We start from the raw sequence: 23277 nt of genomic DNA on the forward strand, positions 1-23277 counted from the left end.
GCCATTTGGCTTGCGTCCTGTCTTCTGCTATGACCAAGAACAGCAAGGCTGCAGTGAATAATATTATGCCTATCCTTTTTCATATTTGTGGATTTATCTGCAGGACAAATTGCTAAAAGTGGAACCAGTGGGTCAGAGAGCAAATACATACGTGATTTCATTAGGCATTGCCAAACTTCCCATCAGGTACTCCTACCAGCAATGTGTGAAACGTCTGTTCCCCACAACCTTGCCGGTGGGGTTGGGTGTTAAGCTTTGAATTTGCCAATATAAGGGAGAAATGATATCTCAGTGTGGATTTAATTTACATCTCTCTTATGATGCATAAAGTTAAGCATCTCTCCCATGTTTAAGTACCATTTGTACTCTTTATCATTTTTTCTGACTTTTTCTTCCTTTTATTTTCGGTCCTTTTCTCTCCTTTGTTTTTAAGAGTTCTTTATATAGTAGGAAGATTAACCTATACTTATTATATATATGGATCTAGATAGAGATATTGCTTTCTTTCCTTCTCTCTATCTGTAATATGCTATTAGCTAGAAAATTCATTGCAAATATATTCTCCTGGTTTCTCACTTGTCTTTTGAGTTTGCTTATTTTTGTTAATGTAGGCTTAATTTCCCATTTTAATTTATAATGTTGTATTAATAATTCATAGCTGTGGAGTCAATTTTGAAAAATTTTTTGCATGCTTATATTCGACCAATTACCAAGATTTGATGTTTCTTTCATCCTGATATTTCTTGAATCTTTTTTTCCAGAGACCTGTGGCTAACATGCTAATCATTGTGCCCACGTGGCTGTGACATTGATCCATTTTCCTGGTTCCACGTTTTTTGACCCTCTCTGCTGCCTGAATGATCTTCTTAGACCTGGTAATAATGTCCTGCACATTTCTGAGGTCTGTTCATTTTTTTAAAAAAGAAATCTTTTCTCTCTCTCTGTTTTTCAGATCGGATCATTTCTGCTGACCCATCTTCAAGGTGAGCAACTTTTTCCTGTCATTTTCATTCTCCTGTTAAAGTTGAATTCAAAAAAAATTCGTATAGCATATTTTTCAGTCCTAAAATTTCCACTTGGTTTCTATTTGTATTTTTCTTTTCCTGCTGAGGTTTCTTATCTTTTATTGATTATGAGCATAGTCTCCTTTGTATCTTTGAAAATGGGCTACGTTTTATTTCTTTGTATGATAAGTAATTTGGGTTTATATCCAGGACATTTTGAATATTATACTGTAGAGACTTTAGATTCTTATACTACTCTGAGTGTTGGGTTTTTCTTTTTTAATTTTTCCCACTTCCACCACCTTAATTTTTTTTTTTTTTTTTTTTTTTGCAGTTTTGGCTGGGGCCAGGCTTGAACCCACCACCCCCGGTATATGGGGCTGGTGTCCTACTCCTCGAGCCACAGGCACTGCCCTACCTTATTTTTTTTTTTTAAATAGGACTATTAACTTGGTTGAACAAAAACTGCAAATGCTGTCTCTTGCGTGGCTGCTATCTCAGTTCAGTTTTTGTTTTTGTTTTACCCTAATTTAGGCTGCTGGGAATCTGCCCTAGGCAGTTCAGGGTTTAGACAGATTTGGGCAAAGTCGATGTACAGAATTTACCCCTACCCTGAATATCTGCCCTACAGGGTTCCCTTCGCTTTCCGGCAGCTGTGCATGCTCTGCACCCTGTCCACTGGTTACTCAGGCCAGAGGACTACGGGATCTCTATCAGAATGTCGGCTGCTCACCCAGCTCTGCTTATGACTTGACCTCAGGCTAAAAGCCATAAAAACTCAGGAAAGTAAGGCCTGCCATTCCCTGCCTCCCAGGGTCAAGGTCTCATTAGAATTTGGCTGCTTTTGTTGACTCTCCAGTGTCAACAAGTTGAAGAGATAGGTTCTGTAGGTTGTTCTTAAGTTGAATCTGTATGCAAGTTGGAACTGGTAGATTTACCAATTACCTGTAATAGCCCCCATTTATAAGTGAGAGTTAAGTCAGACGTTTGTAACTCGGGGACTTCTTATACTTAGTTGTTCTTTGTGGGAGGGTCAGTCCAACTGGAGCTTACTCAGCAACAAGCAGAGCTCTGATTAATCTCTTAAGACCATTTTTGTCTTTTTGTCAAGACCCAGCTCCTCTTTTCATTGTACTTTGTTGGTTAGGAGGTGGAAGGCTGGAACTTGAAAACACCTGCCCTTCAAGTTGCTGCTTCCTCATCCGTAGGGCTCTGGCTGTGGGGATGAGACTGAAAAACATAGTCTTCATTTAACCACGGACAATGCAAATACTGATGTGTTGTCTGAAAACATAGCATTTAGCAGAAAAATGGGCACCGTGTCTAATTATTTCTAATGACTAGTATTTGCCTACTTCGTGGAGGCTGCAATTAAAATCCTGTGCTAACGAAATGCAAACTCCCAAATTTCTGAGGGTTGCTAAAATTAATTCCGAATTTCTGCATTTTGCTGGAAGAAGTGCCCCTTTACCTTCCTCTCTTCTAGCTTTGGGATCGCTCACATGTTTCCTAGCAACTCTGCTAATGATTGCAGTAATTTTTTTTTTTTTTTTTGGTATTCCAGTATACTATGCTAATTTTAAGTACCAAAATACTGTGTTTTAAAAAGATGTAATACTGTGATTTTGGTGTTTTAAGAAGTCTGAAAGCAGAATCATTTATTACTTAAAACAATCCAGGAGACTTTTAAGCTGCCTTCAAAATTCTAATTGAACAAAAGATCACTCACTTCCAAAATATCTTTCCCAGTTCCATTATTCTAAAGAGAAGAAAAAATATATTATTTGATAAAGCAAAGCTTGTGTTGGGAACCTAATCTGAATGAAAATTCTCTGTAAGTGGGGTTTGAACACAACAGTTGTGAAACTGATAGTTTACTTTGCAGTAACACTAGTAACAACTGATTCTGTAATTATAAGCGACAAAGTGCAAGAACTTGACACTGACCTGGTAACAATTTCCTTAAAACAAAAATTCCAGCTTCTGATCAACAATAATATTATAGCTTCTGTGAAGTAGTAAGTTGTTCCAAAACATCTCAAAATTATTTCCGTATGGGAGTGTCAGAGGGAAGTATTTAGGTTAACTAATAACTCTCCCCTCTCCATTCCTCTAATATTCAGGCATGAAAAACTTTTGACAGCTGGAAAAATTTGCACAACCAAATTCTCCCGAAGTCATCTCTGACGTTAATACACCCTTTTATTTGTCATGATTGCACTTAAAGAATAATATATATTAATATCAAATTATTATTATTAAATAAATTCATTTATCTTCTGAATGTATTTTTATCTTCACTCATTCTTTACGAGGTTTTTGTTTCTAGTGCTTATCTGAAACGTTGTTATTGTTGTTAAATTTTAAGCCTTTTTGATTTTGTGAAGGCAGAAAGTGGAAACCTAGTAAGCCCATGTATATGTAAAAATAAAAAAAAATTATTTAAATATTTTCCTAATTATTTAAAATTAGCTTTATTTTTATTCCATAGTGACTTATTTTTGTAATGCTTTATTAATTTATCCACTACTGTTTTGCATTAAACATGTAATAGGTATAAAATAAGTGTATTTTATGTACTCATTATAATGTTTAACATTTTGTCATGTTTATAAATTTACGTATCCAAAATATATTGAGTGATTAGTATCAGTGGCTTAAAATAATCTTATTAATTCTAAACACTTTTTGATCAATAACCAGATGAATACTAAATACTAACAGGCTGATGTTGTCATTTTTTTCTTCTGGCATCGCACTCTCTTATCCGGCTGGGAGCAGTGGTATATTGTCTCTGGTCAGTGTTAAATTCCTAAGGGAAGATTCTTATCTGTGCTCTGTTGCTCTCTGGAAGGCCTTTGCAGAGTGAAGTGCTCAGACTATGGTCCTCTTATGGGAAAGAGAAAGCATCCAGCTGCCAGAACGCAAAGCTGAGATCATATCCCAGTTAAATGATTCGCTTCTCTGAGCCTCAGTTTCCAAATCTGTAAAAGTAGAGTGCAGTTGTCTACCTCGTGGGGTTACTGTGATTATTCAGTAAGGGTGTTTATTCATCTGGCTGCCTCTTCGTGGACATTCCTCCCCCACACTCCATGGAAGAAGCATTTTCTCTGCCAGAAGATACCTGTTAACAGAAAAGCGGTTCGCAGGCAGCAGCTGGAGAGGGCGTGCAATACGTGTGATAGAACATGGCTCCTTTGGGAGAAAGCGGCCAGGTCAGGACTGATCTCACTACAGTAGGGCCAGCAGGGGAAAACCACGCGAGGCAGCCAGCAGCAGAAGGCTCAGATTCACAGTCAGTGAATACCTTTCTCCTTTGATGCATCTCAACAGGGAGAGTAAATTGAAACAGTGAGAACTGCAATGTGGAAGCATCTTCATTTGTTTTCCGAGGCAGTGTGAGTTACCTAGAAAGAACCGATGGGGCCCTGGAGTAGGTGTTTTGAAGAGTGTTACCCCAAGGAGTGAAAGAGGGGGCAGCGCCCAAGCGTGGCTTTGCTACTGTTCCTTTCCAATCGAGTGTGCTTGCACGTGGCCTCAGGAACCCTCCGGTGAACTATTCCCCAGTGACACCATGTTACACTTCATCAGTTTTTTCTTGTTAAATAATTCAGAGATAAGCGAGCTTGGTGGCCAAGGAGGCTGGCATGCCAGGGTTGTCCCTGGCAGTGATTCCATGTTTACCAGATTCTTGCTGCCCTTGGTCTGTTTATCTGATTGTAGGATATCAATCTAGTTGGTTTGGAAGTTTTGGCTGATGAACTTGATCTCTTTCAGATGCCACCCAGGCTGCGATGAGCCTTCTCTGCAACGTACCCCATCACTTCAAGTCAGTTTTTAAAATATGTGTGACGTTGTTTATTGAACTCCAGCCCTGAGCCCTGGCTGGTTACACAGACTCCTCCACAGGTTACAAAGCATTCTCCTCCCTCATTGCTCCATTCTGTTGTGAATAGGCCCTTGGTCCTCTTCATCTTCCTCTGTTGAGTATAAGCACAGTGCTGGACACAGGGTTCTGCTGAACCCACTGGCGTTTAGGTTGGATATGCCCAGCTATTTATAGCTGATTGCTAGGACACTCCATCCATGTGTTCAAATCAGGACTCAGTTCAATAGATCTACAGCAAGTCCCCCTGAGGAGTTGCCGGATGCTAGGATAGCGACTGTTCCTGTGAACGAGTGGTCATCCCATTATCAGATGATAATGATCATGAATGGGCCAGTACGTCTCCCAGGACCCAGCCTGCTAGGATTACAGGCATGAGCCACCGTGCCTGGCCCATGGAGTTGGTTTTTTAAACAAAGTGGTAAGAGATAGGTGATTAAGGATATGTACAGATATCCATTCATTTATTGAACACTTATTGAGTGCCCCAGAAGACAAAAATCCTTTCTCATGAATCTGGCATTCTAGTTGTGAGATGATGGATAAATGGATATGGATAAGGAGATCAAGTTGGAGATGTACAAACGTGAATGAATAAATGGGGGCTTAGATGTATGGGTTTCATCTCTGCAAGTAAGAAAAAACTCAATCTACAGTAGCTCAAATTGTAGAGTCAGTTATTATTACTTTTTTAACAAGAAGGATAAATGGCCCCAAGGTTTGCAACTCAATGACACACCAAGGACCCAGACTATGTCTACCATTCACTTCTACCTCACACATGGGTTGGATTTGTACCCTTAGGCTTTTTTGCCTCATGAGCACAGGATGGCTGCCATGGCTCTAGACATTGCGTCTGTCCATGATTGTAACCTATGAAGGAAGATGAGAAAGGAAACAAAAAGCCTTTTTTTCTCCTGTGATTTTCCTTTTTATCAGGGAGCCCAGAAGCCCCTAACAGACTTCCCTTTACAGCCCTTGGCTAATAGTAAGTCATATGCCAAATCTAGACTGTTAATTAGCAAAATGGAAAAAGATCACTGTGACTGATTTAGGTGCTGGGCACATTACTCCCTGAACAAAATCAAGTTACCAAAGAGGAAGGAGACAGGGCTGTAGGTTGGTAACGAATAGTGTCTGCTCCTCAGCTGGCCTGAGGGTCCTTTTGGTAGAAAGAAGTTAGAAGTAGAAGCTGAAGGGACTCTTTTAGGAGGCTTGAGGTTTGAGACTACCACGGTGGGCCTCTGGTGGCACAGTTCAGAAGTGAGTTGGGGAGGGCTTCCTTCCTTTTTACTATGTGAGACATAGACATGGCATCTGGCACACTCGTGGAGTGGCAGGGACAAGAAGCAACAGGTATGACTGAGAAAGAAACAGGCAATCACACACAGCGCCCAGGCCCGCCCTCTTGGTCTATCGGCATTTGTCTGAGGCAGGCACTGAACACAGGATAGATGTGCACAAAGACCCCCATATCCTGCTGCCTCTGGTACTCCCCCTGGAGTCCACAGTCACAGCAAGTGCACAATCCTCCCATCCCAGTGAACAAGAACAGAACCATCCACCCAGCAGCCAAAAATGAATCCTGGCACCTGACTCAGTTCCCGCCTCTCCCTCTTTCCACCACGAGTCCCTCACCAAGTCCCACTGACGCTCTCTCTTCTCCCGATCAGTCCCATACACTTTTCTTTGCCTCCAAGGCTAGCCTCCTCCTCCAAGCCTCCTAAATGACCCGGCAGGGGGGTCCTTTAACTCTGGTCCCATCTCGGTTCTCACCCCCTCCATCTGCTTTTCCCACTGCAGCTAGGGTGAACTTTGCAAATGACACATGAGTATCGCTCTGCGTTCATGAAACCTCCAGGCTTCCAGTTGCCTTTAGGATCAGCTCCTGTTCTGGGCCCGAGACACCTCCTGCCGCCGACCCCGTGGCCTCAGCCGTCCCCTATCCGGCCCCTGTTTTCCCTACTCTTCCTGACGTGGGTGGGGGAGGCTCTCTCTGGCCTGGGCGCCCTGACTGTGATTTTCTTTGGGCTCGGAGCTCTTTCCTCCTGCTGCTTTCCTTCCTCTGCGTTCTCTGTCTAGCCCTCACGCACTCTGTGTGTTCTAGTTGCTATGGCGCATCTTCAGGAGTTTGCTGCGCCTCAGAATAGGCTGAGATCTTCTTCTCAGGCTTCCCCTACACCCTGTCTCTCCCCACTACTTCCATGTAGCCAGGTGACTTGTTGACACACTCGTCTTTTCTGCGAGAGCCTAGTGGGCTAGAGCATGGGCTGGCCTTCCTTGCTGGTTTGGGACGTCAGTGCCTCATGCATGGCAGGGGCTCTTTGCTATATTATACCATTATTATATACAGAAAGGATGAATGAAGATTTACAAAGCACAATGGAAATTCAGAGGGAGACGTCGGATAGATTCACACAGGGAGCTGATGCCAGTTAGGTACTGAACGAAAGCAGGAATTTTCCAGATGGAGGAGGAGCGTGAGTATTTCAGGGAGAGTGAACAGCAGGTGGAAATGCATGAAGGTGTGGAAGAGAATAATATGATGCAGAATAAGTTGTATAGCGAGTCTGGGGAAAAGAAGTTAGGGGCAGGAAGAGGGAGTGGTGTCAGATGAATCCGAAAGGGTCAGTAGAATCTGGAGTAAAAGGACCTGTAAACTGTACTTGACTGTGGCCTTCACCCTGAGGGGTATGGGAAGCTCCTGGCTGTTTGTGAGCAGGTGGATGAGATGGTGACATAGAAAGATGATTCTGGTTGGTGGGGAGGAGCCAAGGAGGACTGGAGTCAAGGAGGGAGGCTGATCTGGGAGGATGTTAATGCTCCTTGTGAGATGACCAGAAGTCAGTTCCCCTCCTTTCTCCTAACTGCTGGAGCATGAAGTTTCATGGTGGCACCTTCCAGTACGCTAGACCTTTCTCCATCACGGGGAGGGGGAGGGGACTGAAGCATGGGAGCCAGTGCCAGCACGGGCTTGAAGGTTCCCCATCACCCATGCTGTCATCCGGGTGACCCCACAGGGCTTATTTGGGGAAATGTTCCCCTACTATCCCCAGATGCAAGGGCTCCTCCTCACAGAAGCTCTGCTTGTCTGTTTAGTGTCTAAGGATAGAGCCATGTTGAGAGATATTTGGGATGGAGTCAGGAAGGGCAATCAATAGAGTTTATTAAGAATTCAAGGTAGGTCGCTGCTGCCGGGGGAATCAGCTGCTAGTTTTAGTCCTTGTGTAATCCACACCTAACAGCTGCCTGCCACTCCCGTCAGGAGAACAGGCTTTTGGATCCACCATTTCTTGGGGATCTGTTACATGCCAGGCACTGTTTCATGTAATCTTCAAGCAATCTGCCTAATTATTATTATTCCAGTTTTCAGAAGGAGAAACCAAGGCACAGAGAGGTTAAAGATTTTCCCTGAGTTCACACAGTAGATCCCCAGCACAGCAGGCAAAAACTATCCTGGTTTTCCCGGACTTGCTGTAAACTTTTCTTATTTTGTCCCAGATACGTTATCACTGCTCAGTCCGTGTCCCTCTGCAAGTACAAGTAGCCGGGGTTTGTTGAGCACCGCTTTATATTATGTTATTCTAAGTCCTGGCAACATCCCATTTCCAGAGAGGGCATTTATCTCCTTTTTGCAGATGAAGAGTTGAGGCTTTGGGCACTGAAGGCCACACGGCTGGTGAGTGGTGAAAGCAGGTTTGCAACAGGCTGTCTGAGCTCAGTGTGGGAGCCCGGCTTTGCGGCTTCTTTCTTCCTCTGTCGCCCTCCCTGAGGACAGAACTTCTTCCCATCCGAGTCCTTCCCCAGCCCTTTCTTCCTTATCATTCCTCATAAGCAGAGTCTCCGCCCCGACACGTCTGCTCAGACCATCTGTCAATGAGCAAAGAAAGTGAGTGAGTGTGTGTCTGTGTGTTAAAATGAGTCAGCAGGTGGTCTAAGCAACCTCCAGACAGCAGTTAAGCATTGCCATTGACAGAGTCAATTACTGCAGCCCCAGGGAAGGGCTGTTTAGCATCTTGAAAGAATTAACCAACCAGTGCATAATTATTGCAAATGAACCGCCTCTTAATTATATCTGTGGTTCCATTACACACCCCAGTGGGCTCCAGTCCCTGTAATCCGTGGCCCAGGATTTGTTACATACCCTTTGCCACAGACAGCTTCTTAGAGGACTAGAGCTGTGCGTGTGGGAACAGCAACTCTCTGGAGCTATCAACTTAAAGGTCATGTCTTTGCTTGTGGACAGTTCTACCAGAAATATAGGAAAAGAGCAAAGTTGTTTCAACAGGATCCAGCCTCCCTGTGCTCCCGTGGAGCTGTCTCCTGCCAGGTTCAATTCCCTTCAATAGTAATAGCTGCCTTCCCCATGTAGCACCTGCATTCCAGACACTTTCTGTAGTTCTCAGAAAGGAAAGAGTCGTTATTTCCCATTTCACGGAAGGGGCAACCACCAAGGCTTATAAGGGATAAGGGACCTGTACAAGGTCATCTGTGGGGAAAAGTGCAGAATCAGCATCTTACCCAGGGTCTACCTGGAATCCGAGCTCACGCATTACCCTGGTAGACCATGCTGTCCCCTTCCCCCAAATTAACCCAACACATACCCACAGAGGACTTGCTTTGAGATGGCACCATTCTTGGGACACTCGGTGCACCTGAGCTCTTGGCCCTGGCATCTCTATCCTTTGGCGGTGGTGCTCACCTCTTGGGGTCTGGTTAGAGTTTGTCTCCAATCCCATTTACCCCAGTGGAGGTTTGGTGCCTTGAGAGGTACTTTTGAGAAGTACCTGGGGGTCTTCATCTTTGCTGCACTGAGGTTGGTTCATGGTCCTTCTGGCCGACGCTCTCTTTTCCACACCGTGTTCCCTCAGACCTCTCCCTCTACTTCCCATAAAATAACTTTGGCTCGCACTGGACAGGTTTCTATTATTGCTATTTTTGCATGGAATGAGCTTTACAGAAAAATTTGGGGATGATAAGGAGGTAGTTGACGTGGCTTAGGTTCCAACAACTTTTGATCACTGTTGTTGTTTGTAAAGTTTCTATTCAAGGATATAAAGCATGTGAGTAAGTCATAAATACACAGCTTAATGAATTTTTACAAAGTGAAAACACTCATGGAATCAGGGCCCAGACTAAGAAATAGAACATTCCAGCACCTACAGCCCCTCATAACTAAGAAGCCCTACCTGATACTTCCCCTCTCTATGCACTTCGTGTACAGCATGTCACAAATCCTGAAAGAACACTTTGTGCTAAATGTCTTACGTGCCTTATCTTATTTGATCTTCCTACCAACTCTAAGAGAAAGGCACTCTAGTTAACCTCCGTTTACACACGAGGGAACTGAGACTTGGGTTAATTACCTTGCCCTCACCTTTTCTGCTGGTAAGTGATGGAGGCAGGAGTTGAACCGGGGGCTACCTGAGTTCAGTGTCTGTGTTTTTTCTTTTTGAACACTTGCCTATGAAGAAGAGCATCCCTGTTACTAATCTCTAGTTTGGGAAAGTGTCATGCCCTTGGTGCTTCAGCCCTCATCTGGATTTTAGACCCCAGGCAGGGTCTTATAAGTGGTTCTTTGGTATCTCATATGGTACAATGCACTGAGAAGGTGCCGAATAAATGCGGATGGATGAATGACTAAACAAAAAGCATCGTTTGCCTACATCTTGACTTGGAAAGGAAAAAGCGACGTAGACAACATAGAAATTCCTCCAACGAATAAACCTAGACTTACCATCCAATACAGCCACCCCCCTGGTGGGTATCACACAAAGGAAACCAAGTCACTTTATCAGAAAGACTCCTGCACTCAAATATTTATTGCAGCACAATTCACAATCTCAAAGATGTGCAATCAACCTAAGTGCCCATCAGTTCATGAGTGGATAAAGAAAATGGGGTACATATACCATGGGGTACTACTCAGCCATAAACAGGGATGAGATAAGGTCGTTTGCTGCAATCTGGTTGGAACTGGAGACCATTATCCTAAGTGAAGCAACTCAGGGATGGAAAACCAAGTGCCGTGTGTTCTCACTAATAACAGAAGCTAATAGATGTTTACCCAGGGGCACAAGGTGATGAAAAGGACACGAGAATCTGATAAATGGGGGGAGCAAAGGGGGGTGTGGGATAGAAACTTACCTATTGGGTACAATGAACACCATCCCAGTGACGGACCCACCAAAAGCCCCGATTAAAGCATTATCCCAGGTATCCCTGTAACAAAAATGCTTGCAACCCCTTAATTACTATTTTGAAATTAAAATAATCATCATAATAAAAAGAAGGCAATAGTTTGCAGTTATTTTCAAGAAACCAGCCACTTGCACAGCTCTGCACGTTGGCAGTGTGTCTGCAGAGCGTCAGCAATGCTTTGGCCTCTGTGGCATCAACGTTTCCTTGTCTTTTAATTTGTGGTGAGAGGGCAGGAAAGGAGATACGCTCAGTGGGGAAAGACTTTTCTTGGCCCCCGTCAGGGGAGGCACATGAGATGAATCAAGCGCTCTGCCATCCTCTCAAGGTTCACACGGGCTCTGCTCCAAAGTCATTTCCCCACGTGATTTATCGTGCTATCTGGAAAATCAATTTTTTTCTCCTCGAGACCACAGAAGAGCCTCCCCGTTTCAAAACACAGTCGTGCCCTTCAAACAAACATCTCCAGTCTTATTGCTTCTGCTATCTGTAAGCAGACCTATTGCATGCTATTTTTAGGATCACTTCCAGAAAAATAATTTACTATTCATTGTGGAATCTGTCAAGCTAAATGGAGTTATTCTCTTTGTGGAGCTGGATGAGTAAATCCAGCCCTAAAAGATGGGGATTTAAAACATTTCCTGCAGGGAGCTCAGGGCTGGGTTTACCTTGTAGATTAAAATTAAAAGCAGCTACCAGAAGGCCGAGGTGTCCACTGGGCTCAGTGACCATCTATCAGGTCTATTTTCTTAAGCTGTCAGAGCTGTTCACAGTAATAATAATAATAGCTCTATCGAGATCCATCTTCGTGTGCTAAAAATAGCTCTTTCCCTAGCATCAAAAGTTCAGAACTTAGACTTTCCAATTGAATGGACCAGGATTCAAATCTACCCAAGTGGCTTAATCTTTCTGGCCTCAGTTTCCTGATCTGAGAAGTGGGAAGAATAATAGCACCTGGCCCATCAGTTTGCATTAGGGTAAAGCAAGGCATGGGGTGTATATCAGAATGAACATCTTCATCAGGCACAAAAGACACAGAGTCTAAGGCCCGTTTAGCCTTAGACATTTAGCTCACAAAAACATTTCCACTTTAATTTCTTTTAAAATCAGGAGAAAAGTGAATATATTAATAATAAATACGTAATAATGAATCCAGCCTGGATTATGTTTGCCTCTATGCTAAGATAGTCCTAAAATGTAATTTTTGGTATATTTTTATATGGAGGAAAGTGGCCACGCAGGGAAAGTGTCCAGAGCCCAATAAAGTTATAATAGAGCTCTGGAGCATATCACATAAAAGCATCTTTTTCTCTCATGTAAAAGAAGGCTAGAAGTAGGCAGTCTGAGACAGGTCTGACAACTTCTCGATTTTTAAGGCTCCAGACTTCTGTTTTTCAGCACCACCTCTCTCAAGTTTACCTCATGGCCCAAAATGGCTGCTCGAGCTTTTCCATTGTGTGCGCATTCCAGGCATCAGAGTGGAAAAAAGGGACAAAGGGCACAAGGATCCCATTTCCTAGCTGGGGCATCTCTCTTTATGGAACATCCCGAGAATTTCCATACAACACTGAACTTGGTTACAAAGCTGCAGCTTAGCTGTAGGAGGGGATGGGAAATGTCCTGTTTTGGCTGGGTGCATTTCCTCTCCAGATAAAAGGTGGGTTTATGCCAAAGAAAGGGAGAATGGGGCCAGAAGTAGGGGGTATTAGCTCTCTCAATGGGGAGCATCTTGACTAAGGGAAGGGGGAGGTGGGAGTGAGGGTGGGGTGGGGGGTGGAGGGGTGGGAGGGTGAAGTCCACCAACTCTGAAAGCAGAAGGTATTTGGGCACAGGTGGGGTTCCAGCCAAGCAAGAAGCTGAAGAAGGAAAGTGGAGGGAAGCAGGCAGATGCATGAGCTCCACCCCTCTGGGTTCCTCACTCCACCAGGCTGCTGCTCAGCCGTCTCCTCCTCGGAGAAGCCTTCCCTGACCACTTACTGTAAACACCAAACCTCCTTTCCCCTCCCCACTCCTCACTTTGTGTTATTTTTTCTTCAGAGCATATTTTGCTGCTGCCTGACTCATTTCTCGTCTGCCTCCCCTGCTAGACTGTAAGTTGCCCGGGAGGCAGGAATCCATGTGTCCTGTCCTTCACAGATCCTGTCTCCAGCACATTGTGCCTGGCCTGTGCCGGGTGCTCACGCTTGTGGAAGGAGCAGCCTGATGTCCAACACCCACCCCGGGGAGACTGGGCCCATGCAGGCTCTGGTGTCTTCCCCAAGCTCTTGCACTCTCCCACACTCTTCAGGTCTCTGGTTTTACTGACTGTTCTTCTGCAAACCGAGGTGCTCTCCATTATTGGGGTGAGAGGTCCATGCGGCTGGCAGAGTGGGAGGTTACCTAGAGGGTGGCAGGGTGGGGAGTGATCACTTAGGGCCTTTTGGTCACTGTCAGAACTTCAGTTTCCATTCTGAAGGATGTGGGATGTCAAGATACTGCTTTCTGTTTTTGTCATAGGCTCCACCACTCCCTATTGCCCTCCACACATCGCCAGTTTCACTCATCAACATTACCTGTCTGGCTCTTGGAGACATGTGAGGTTAGCATGAAGTGAGGTTGATAACTCCTTTCTATACCAGCCGGGATCTCCATTACACAGGTCTTCTTAACCCTATTTTGCAGATGGGGATAAATTAATGGGCGCAAAGCAATGAAATGACTATCCCTAGGTCACACATTTCTAAGTTGGTGATTATAGCTTTCTGGCTTCCAGTCTCTTTCCAATTCGTCCTACTGGCTTTGCGGTTGGTGAGAGTTGAGTGAGAATTCTCCTTCGTCATCAGATAGACATCATACCTTTTGATGATTCCGTAACAGAGAAGAGACCGTGTTTAAGTCTGGTTCACACTCCCCTCCACTCTTCAGTGTATTCCTCATTTGCACCAGAAGAGCGGGGCAGCACGCTGGTTTTACTATGTAAAGTGTTCGTAAAACACATGTGCTTAATGTTTCTCCAAATGCAGGTTTCTCTCCAGAAAACGAGGTCTATAGCATATGTATGGTCATCAGAACTTATGATTATACATCTACATTCGTAGCCCTGAATGTTCTTATGCCATATTCCCAACTACCTCTGGTCCCTGGGAACAAACTTCAGAGGGTTGTTCTTAGCAAAACTTGCCATATTTTGAATTAAATTTTAATGATGAAACCCTTGCCGGGGAACAAGAATCCCACAGAGTTAGAATTATATTCTCACGTGTTCCCGGAGCCTACTCCAAGTACCAAGGATTCAGAAGTAAAAAGGCATTTGCCCTCTGTGGGTTTCCAAGAAAAAGAAACTGAGCAATCATTTACCTTTTTCTACATTTCCCCAATTTTCTCAATCTGTTTCCATAGCAACCCTAATAGAGATTGGGTTGCTAGAAACGCATTCGTTTCTATAGAAACAATTTGTTCTATAAGAAAAAAAAGTTTACTTGGTACCACATGAAATCTAATATTAGGATTTTGGTTTTGTTGGTGGATTCTTTCTTTCTTTCCCTTTTTTTTTTTTTGTCAGCCAGAAGAATATTTCCCAAGCCACCTACAGACGTATGTTGCAGCTCTATGTTCAAAATTTCATCTCACAGGCCTTCTTATATTGGTTCTGGATGGAGGTTGCAGAGTCTCAGTCCCTTGGGATCGTCACTAAGAATACGAAATGTTTTAGAAGTTTGGACCGTTCACATACTCAGATACAAGGAGCTAGGCCAGAAGATCGCTTGAGTTTTTAACAAAGTTTTTTTTTTTTTTTTTTTGGCTCAGGAATATGCTTTGTTTTGAGTTTGCTGTGAAAACTCTGAGGGATTTTGAATAGAACAGGTAAGCAGTTTTATTTGGTTGCAAGCAGCAGAAACCCAGCTCAAAATTGTCAAACAAACTGAAAAACAAACAAATAAACAAAAAAAGAGGACTTTATTAGTTCTTTGATTTTAGAAGTTGGGAGGTTTCAGGTCTGGCTGGATCCAGGGTGCATGAAGCCCGACTCGTTTTTCTTCTCTTGGCTCCACCTTCCACTGTGTTGGCTTCATGGCCAGGCAGGGTCTTAGGAGGTTCCAGCAGGTCCAGCCTTCCCTCCTGCAGCTTCCAGCCTGGCCTCTCTAGTGGAGAGGGAGGACCTCTTCTCCAGGAAAAGTCCTTAGAGCCAGGCTGATAATGCTAACTGGATTGACTTATGTTATGTGCCCGCTCCTGAAACATTCACTAGGGTCTGGGGAAGGATGAAGTGAGCTGATTGGCCAGGTCTGGTTCCGGTGCTTCTCGTTGGGGTCAGAGGTGAAGTCATCACCTCCTGGCACCCACAAACTGAGAGAGAGGCAGGAAAGTTTGTACAGAGAAAAATCAGGAGAGAGAGAGAAGAAAAAAAAAAAAACAACCAGAACACGGGCAGAGGGGATGGATGTGATGTAGGCACCAGAGGGTCACTCCAGTGACTGTTTCCAAATGGCTGGGGAGGACCCGTTTGACCACATTCTGATTTTAGGGATGGTCCTCACTTCATCCCAGCTTGGGCAGAGAGACAGCCAGGTAGGATTCCCTCCCCTAACCATTTCATTTTTCTAATTAACCTGCTCTACCATCAGCGCCTTTCAAACAAGACTTTTTTTCCCTTTTTTCTTCTGAAAGGAGTTGAAAAAAATCAGAATACATTTGCATGTTCCCCACATTCTAAACCTGTGTCTTATCTGTGTCACTGCACGATCTTGTCTTTTCAATGCCAGTAGCTATATAATTATAGTCACCTTCAGCCTCACCAGCTCTCTCTCGAAAAGGTTCTCATGAACAGGGGACAAAAAGTCATTTGGAAACACAGCCTAGGTCTGGTTTTCAATTGTCTTTTCATGTCAAAGTTCAGAGAGTTCAAGAAAATCTCATGTCAGCAGAAGCAGCACATAAGTAATTTCAAAATATATATTTTTTTTTTGAAAAAAATATTTCCTGAGATGATTGAAGGTGTGAATTATTTCAGGGAAGGTGTTGGTATATAGCCAGCAATGTAAATTAACAGGATTTCTAGGGCTTATTAAAAGTTTAAAATGGGATCATTAAAATTCAGAAAGCGTTTTACTTTAAATTTAACTTCTGCTAATAGGGGATCTTTTGTTTTAAAAATGCTTCGTGTTTATGGCCATTGGCTTCCAAAGATATTTTAAAAATTGAAAATATCCTGGGTGGTGCCTGTGACTCAAAGTAGGACACTGGCCCCATGTGCCAGGGGTGGTGGGTTCAAACCTAGCCATAGCCAAAGGGAAAAAAAAAATTTTTTTTTTTTAAATATCCTTAGGATTTTTTTCCTTGTTAATAAACTGGGTTAATGATTTCCATGGTGATTACTTCCAACAAGGCTCTTGTATTTCAGGCAAGGAACTATCCTGTCGGGATCAGAAAAGGATTGTTTGAAACCTTTGATCTCCTGACAAGAGTAAGTGCTTCTCATGAATGAACCCCTGGGTCTCAGTGGGACATTTGAGAGGCCCTTAGAGGTACAAAGTTTTACATTTCAGAAGACAAAACCTTTAAAGGAGGGCTCACAAGTGAGGGACTTTCATAGGTCTGGAGAGAGATATGTGTGCATCTGTGTTAGGGGTTGGGGAATTTGTCTTCTGCTGTTATACAGACAGGTCCCGAACATTTTTGGCACCAGGGATTAATTTCATGAAAGACAATTTTTCCACCACCTGGGAGCTGGGGTCACTCACCACTTAGGGATGATTTTAGAGCATTACATCTCCACCTCAGAACATCAGGGATTCAATTCTCAAAGGAGCGTGCACCCTAGGTCCCTGGCACGTGTGTTTTACAGTAGGGGACACACTCCAATGGGAAACTGATGCTGCCGCTAATCTGACAGAAGGCGGAGCTTGGGAGGTGATGCGTGAGGTGGGAGCGGCTGTAAATACAGATGAGGCTTCGCTTATTCACCCACTGCTCACCTTCCGCTGGGTGGTTCTGTTCTTGACAGGCCAGGAACCAGTACTGGTCCAAGGCCTGGTGGTGGGAGACTGCAGCTTTATAACACCAAAAATGAAGGTGATGTTCAGCTTTTAAAGTCCCCTGGGCAACCAGTGCTGAGTCAGATGGGCTCCACGAGAGAAGTGGTGCTATGAGCAGCATTGTCCCAGTGGCAGCATCTGGTGTCCAGCTCGACATAGGCTGTGGTGCAGCAGGCCAGGAATGGGGACCTGGGACTTGGCATTTGTCACACACGTCCAAATAATCCCCTGCATGCTTTGAGTAGAGAGAATGTAGACCACATCTTCATTTGCCTCAATTGGGAAAGAGTCTGAAAATCATATTTTAGACTCTGTTGGTCCTAGCTGGTTGGTTCTGGTCTTAGGACTTTACGGAGCACCTGGAAAAGATGTCCCATAAGCAGGGTAAGGCCCAAACATGGGTTTTAGACTAGTTGAGGCCCTACTCCTGGCAGAAATGCAAGTCAAGGAGAAGACAGATCAGCAGTGGATTCAGGCAAAGCTTATCTTTTAAAGCAGGAACGGAAATGAAACCTATTGTTTCTGCAGAATTTGAGCCTTTCTCAGCTATGGCGACTGAATTTCCCAAGAGAATGGTGGTGTTCTGTAATGCCTTTGTTCACTTTCTGGAGGGCAGATTTCTGTTCCCCTCATGGGAGATGATCTTGTGCCTGATTCTTCAGAGAAGAAGCCATAGGGAAGAATTCCCTCAGAATTCTCAATGAGGGGGCAGACACGAGGGGATAAAGGTGCAGGCCTCTCTGGGCCTTCTGGAGAATTTTGAAGCAGGCAACCTGTATCAGTAACTTACCGCCACCTAACAAACCAACCCAGAACTTCGTGGTTTCAAACAATAACCCGTTAAGTCATTTTATAATACTTTCTAGATGTTTTCTGTCCTTTAATCTATCACGTTGCAAACCTCAAAGATATGCAATTAACATTTCTTTGAAAAAACAAAGAGAATTTTGAAAATAATGAAAAACTCCCCAATCACTTTTTATTATTTTGTTATTTCTCATGAGTTTTTTTAAGCTGGGCAATCATGCTGATCTCTGCTGGTCCCATTCATGGGTCTGTGGTCAGCTGGCAGTTTGGCCTGGGGCAGGAGGTCCAGCGTGGCCTTGGCCATGCCTACCTGTCTCTCCTCTGTGCACCGCTGTGTGGCATGGTCCCAGAGAGCACCAAGCTCTGCTGGCTTCAGATTAGCTAATGTACCCCACTGGCAAAGCAAGTCATAGGCCCAAGCCCAGCAGCAGGGACAGAAGAACATGAAAGCTGCAGCCAAAGGTATAAAAGCAGGAGCCCTCCAGTGGGGCCACTTGTGAAATTAATTAACTTCACAGCCCCTGATTGAGAGCTTGAGAACGAGTTTGTAAAACTCTGCCTATCAGCAGGTCTCTCCTGTTCACTCACTCACTCATTCATTCGTTCATTCATGAAACATTTATTATTTTTTTCTTATGCAAAGCACTGGGCTCTGTCAGACTTTACTTTGAAGTTTCACTTGCTTCGAGATCCACACCCACTTAATTTCCGCCTCCAGATCATCTCCATGTGGAAACTGCAAAAAGCTTTTGCCTACTGCTGGGGGGGGGAGGGCTCGTGGAATCTGCGTAGTCTGTGGAATGAGGCAGAGAGCCCCTGTCCCCAAAGTCCATGGGGCAATAGCGGCTGCCTGTTGCCATGGAGATGCAGGGTCACTTTAGGGAGTCCACCTGCCACCCACCCCTGCGGCTGCTATCTTTCAAGATAAAGGGGGCCAGCTAGAACTCAGAGCGTCTGCCTGCTGTCCACTCAGGCCCTGGGGTTTGTCACCCCTGGGAGGCTGTTTGCATCATCAATTGCAAATAACAATTATTTAATATTAGTTCACAGTTGTGTCTGATTTTCATGGATTTAGAAACAAAGTATGATCCCAAAGTGCCATGAAAGAAGGACCCAAGTTCCCCTCCCAGTGTGGTGGTTGATGATGTGCCATGAAAGAAGGACCCAAGGTCCCCTCCCAGTGTGGTGGTTGATGATGTGCTAGCAAACCGGCTGGAGGTGGCGGTAGTGTGAGGAGTCCTGCATCAAAATAGCTGTTGACTTCCCTGGTGCAAACACTCATATCACAGCTGATTTCTACCATGGTGGCTACGAATGATTTGATAACCTCTTCATAAAATTCTTATGCATTTAATAGCCAGAATTCCTGGATATTCACCAACATATTTTCTTTCTTTCTTTCTTCTTTCTTTCTTTCTTTTTTTTTTTTTTGCAGTTTTTGGCTGGGGCCATGTTTGAACCCACCACCTCCAGTATATGGGGCCAGCGCCCTACTCCTTGAGCCACAGGCACCTCCCTCCAACATGCTTTTTTAAGCTGGTAGAAGTCAGAGAAGCCAGCTCCATCTCAAGGACCAGCCTGCCTGGATTTGAACTGGCTCTGCCTCTTACTATCTTGGTGATTTTGCTCAAGTGACTACACTTCTATGTCAGCGGGTAGGATGGAATTATAATAGTAGCTGCCTCCTAGTGTTGAAATCAAGATTTAGTGAGACATGTGCATGAGATGCATGAGATGTACAGCAAGGGCTCTGTGAATGCCAGCTGCTGTTATACGCGTGGTATCTCTAAGTCCACTGATGGTGGAGGGGTCTGAGTAGACACAGTGCCCCACGGCTTACTAGTCCTATCATCCGAGTTGTTGGCCCTATGACCATCCATTCACTTCTCCTGCACAGCTCAGAGCACATCCCTGAGTCTGGCTCTTCACAAGCAGCATCTTCCTCAGTCCCTCAGTAGCCCTGTGAGGCAAGCAGGTTTTTAACACCCCGACTTTACAGATGCAGCCGCTGAGATTCAGGGAGATTGAATAAGTTCCCAGAGTCTCACAGCTACAAGCCAGGAGAGGCAGGATGTAAATGCAGAGTCCTTATGTCTAAACACCTTCCCTGTCTTTTTTTTAAAGAAAAAATGTATTTAGAGTAATTTCCCAATTATATGTATTTTCTTTTTTTAAATAGCAGTTCTATCGAAATTTAATTTGCATACACAAAATTCACCTTTTAAAGCGCAAAAATTCTGCAGTTTTTTAGTGTATTTACCGAGTTGCGCAACCGTCATCAATCACTTTCTAATTTTAGAACATTTCCATCACGCCCCCCATAAATACGCTGACGCCCCCTCTTCTCCCCAGAGAGACTCAGGCTCTGATGCATATCCATCTTTTGGCTTCCACAGAAATCACCTTCAGCTCAGCCTCACGGGTAGGTGGGCAGACTTCAGCGGAAGGGTTTTGCTCACATTCATTGAAAATCTCGTCCAGGTCCCTAGAAAGCTTTGCCTGATTACATTGAGCTATTTATTCTGCCCTCCTTCTCAATGTGAAGGGGGAATATTTAATTATTTTCAGAGCCACAGGCTGTCCTCATTTTATCTCCTTGATCCAGCCCTCCCTCCCACTTATTGATTTGGGGAGAAAGCGCTGAGTAGAAGGAGCTGGCACCCTCCTTGCCTCGGCTTCGAAGCCTCTTCATTGCCGCCTGACTCTATCCTTCTCCTTCCCTTGCCTCCTTCCAGCTACCCCTTCTGGCATCTGATTTTAGGCACTGGGGATAAAGGAGCTATGATTGGGATCCCCTGGTGTGCCAATCAAAAATAGAAATCAAAGAGCGGTTTTTCAACCTGGAGGCAGATGTTTAGTGCTTAAAAATCAGGCCGTGTTTAATCACTGGGGGGAAACAGGCATCAATCGCAGCCTGATCATAGTATTGTCTAAACAGCCCTTTGAATTTGTAAATGGCATGTGGCAGGGGTATTTTTAGCTCATGTTTTCAGAAGCTGAACGGTTCCCTCCTCTCCTCCAGCCTTGTCAGACCTCTCGATCTCACGTGATCATCTCCGGTTAGGTTAGTTTCACCTTCCAAAGGGCTTTTAAATATGCAAATTGAATTCATCTCCCTACCCTTCCGGGCTTTCTTTTGTTCGTTGGTTGTAGGTGTAAACGGGGAAAAAAGCTAGTTGCGCAAAATAATTTATCTTCGGTTGTTTTTAAGACCTGAGATTCTTTGATTTGGTGCTTTGTATTTTAGATTCCTGGATGTCATTTTTTGTTGTTTTCCTTTCCCCCAGTGAATACCTGTTGGTATTTGGGAAGAAAGGATTTAGCAATATACCACTTGCTCCTGAAGTTAGAGAAAGAGCCTTCTGGGCCCCCTGTCCCCAGGGCTCTTGGAAATTACATCCTGGTTGTCCTCTTAAAGGCCACTGTGTGACCTTGTTTAACTCCTTTGTGGACCCATAGCCCTTGCTATGAAAAGAAATCAATGAGTTCTTATTAAAGGAATATACTTCACAACCAAAGCCGGCGAGTGCTGTGGTTGTTGTGAGTAACCCAGACTTTTCCACTGCAATAGGGCTGTGAACAACATTATTAACAGGAGTAATGGTGGCTTATTCCCTGGCAGGTCCTGTTCCAAGTGCTTTCCCTGTATAAAGTCTTTTTATTCTCTTGTGGTAGCAGGGTTTCTCAACCTTGGCACTGTTGATGTTTGGAGCTGAGTAATTCCATGTGTGGGGCTGCTCCGAGCATTATTGGCTGTTAAGCTGTATCCTCTACGTCAGGAGGCCTCAAACTTTTTAAACAGGGGGCCAGTTCACTGTCCCTCAGACCATTGGAGGGCCGGACTGAGGGCCCAGGTACAAGTTGGCTGCTAAGCAGAACAGGCAGCGGCAGCAAAAATATCCAGCGGGCCGGATAAATGGCCTTGGTGGGCTGCATGTGGCCTGAGGGCTGTAGTTTGAGGACACCTGCTCTGCGCTATTGTTGAGCTGTATTCTGGGTCTCTATGCTCTTAGCATCCCCTCCCCGTGTAACAACCCACGATTTCTTCAGGCATTGCCAAATATACCCTGGGGCAGGGGAGGATCAGCCCAGTTGAGAACCCACTGGAGTGTTTGAGGAGGCAAGACAAGACAAAACAAAACTAAAAAGTGGAATGAAAACAACAGGGAAGGAGAAACAGGGAAATAGGAGGAAAATAGATGCAGAGGAAAGGAGAGGGATTGGGCACAGGGAAAGAGATACGGGTAGATGTGGGCTGATGGGGACCCTGGGCAAAGCCTCACCTCTCCTGCACCTTGGTTTTCTCACGTGTAAAATGAGCGTCGATCACACAAAATTTTTGGAAAGAGTAAGTAAATGGCCTTTTGTGCAGCACAAATGCAAGTTTTTATGGCTCCTGTCGTATGTGCTGGTGACGTGTGTGTAGTGTCGGATCAGTTTGTACTTTTGTCAGCGTCAGCTGGGCCTATGGAAAGAGACATCCCTGGCTTCACCGTTGCACCCTCCTTGATAAACAGAGAATAATTCGATCGCAAGCTTGTTTGGACAAGGTGCACAGTGACAACACTGGCAGGGCCAGCCAGGGGTGACAGAGTTTTGTGGAAGAGAAAATAGGTTTGGAATTTTCAATTCTAAAAGCCTCTGTATCGTCCCTCCTCCCTCCCTTCTTTTCTCTGCAGAATTTAGCCCCGGGAACTTCTCAAGTAGTTGGGAACATGCAGAACTGAAAATTATGCCTGGAAAGTGTGGTTCTCTGTCCATACACTTAGAAGACTGGAAATGGAACATTGTTTCATTTTTTAAAAAAATCAACTTCAAGCAGTACTTTGGTTGTTCTTAAGTGGAGAAAGATTTGGGGTCTTCCGTAGCCCCAGAGGCCTGGCCCAGACCCTGTAGTCATCTGTCCACATTGGTCACTCTGGAGACACACATTGTCCCAGCCAATCCAGATCTGTTGCTTCCTTCCTGACTACCCTGTGTCCATTCCTTTATAGGGACACGACACTCTCCCAGACACATGCAGCTGGCCACACCTCAGAATCTAGGACCCCTGCTCAAGGAGTTACTTTATGCTCTAGGGTCATCCCTCCCTCTCCCCGCTTGTGTCCCTCAGAGACACCCGTTTCTGGTCCCCTGGCATCCGAAGACACATGGCCACATCCCATCCGTGAGTTAGTTGGCCTTTGAAACCAAAGTTTCACCTCTTTCTCTCTTGCGATCACTCCCTCTCCTTGTCTGCAACCCAGGCCAGAAAGCACAGAGCTGGCTTTGCTGGAAAGGGGGGCAAGAAAGTGTCTGAGGGAGAACCTCCGACCTTGACATTTCAGAAAATAGTTCAGCATTTAATTTGTCATTTCCAGGCTTCCTG

Source organism: Otolemur garnettii, unplaced genomic scaffold (genome assembly GCF_000181295.1).
Source record: "Otolemur garnettii isolate 467f Iridium unplaced genomic scaffold, OtoGar3 scaffold00023, whole genome shotgun sequence".
NCBI lineage: Eukaryota > Metazoa > Chordata > Mammalia > Primates > Galagidae > Otolemur > Otolemur garnettii.